Source organism: Rhagoletis pomonella, unplaced genomic scaffold, assembly GCF_013731165.1.
Source record: "Rhagoletis pomonella isolate Grant_MI unplaced genomic scaffold, Rhpom_1.0 Rhpom_scaffold_00035, whole genome shotgun sequence".
NCBI lineage: Eukaryota > Metazoa > Arthropoda > Insecta > Diptera > Tephritidae > Rhagoletis > Rhagoletis pomonella.
Window position 1 is genome coordinate 90,073 of NW_023458589.1, and position 1,041 is coordinate 91,113.

A 1,041-nucleotide genomic window follows, 5' to 3' on the forward strand; every position below is an offset into this window, starting at 1 on the left:
TTGATTTTTTCTGCACTTTCCTCCTTTTGAAAAAAAAACGAAAAGGACGAACTTTAATATCAGATGGCCAAATAGTTGGATTTAATACTTTAGAATAAACTGATGGCGAAACGCCAAGTTTAAAGTTTACACTACGCAAGTTGTCTACAGAAGCATCTTTCTTAATCAATTTATAGCACGCAAAATGTTTACTTTGAATGCCAGAATGTCGTGAAACATAGGAGATTACATTTTCTTCAGTTACCGACGATTTGAAAGAAGAGACACGCAACCACTTCTTTTTAACAACAATATCCAGCTCACCGCTATCATTACAACCAATAAAATTTTTATTTTTATTTAGACCCTTTTTTTTGACGCACAGTAATCCATTCGTTCGGATTAACAACATCTGCAGGTGGCTCCGCAACAGTAAACGTATAAGAATTATCATCGGGCAGCACATCAGATAACTGAGTACATGGCAATCATCGGAGTTGACATCGCAGTCACTACATTAGTGACAGTAGCAGACGAGTGAGAGAGCAACATTGATGGCCAAATTTGAGCGGGCTGCAAAGAAGATAACTGAGTGCCAGTAGCAGTAACATGGGTCGACGCTGCGCCCGCCGCAGTAGCAGAGCGAGCCGGCTGTTTAGCACTCCCCACGCCAGCGGTAGTGTCGCTATATGATTTTACTTGTTTGTTTTCGTTAATTTCTGAATTAGCAGAGCGAGGCGGTAATTTAGCACTTCCCATGCCAGTGACAGACAAGGAGCATGAAGATGACGATTTTACTTGTTTGTTTTTGTTAATTTCCGAATTTGCAGAGCGAGGCAGTAGTTTAGCACTCCCCGCGCCGGTGACTGAGACTGAATTATGAGTAGCAGCAGCCGAAGCAATAGCACCAGCAGACAAAGAGCATGAAGATGACGATTTTACTTGTTTGTTTTCGTCAATTTCCGAATTTGAATTTTGAGCAAGGCAGCTAATAACAACACGACGCAAACCTTTGATTTCCGATAGCAGGAGAGACAATGTAGCATCTTTAGCATCAAGTTT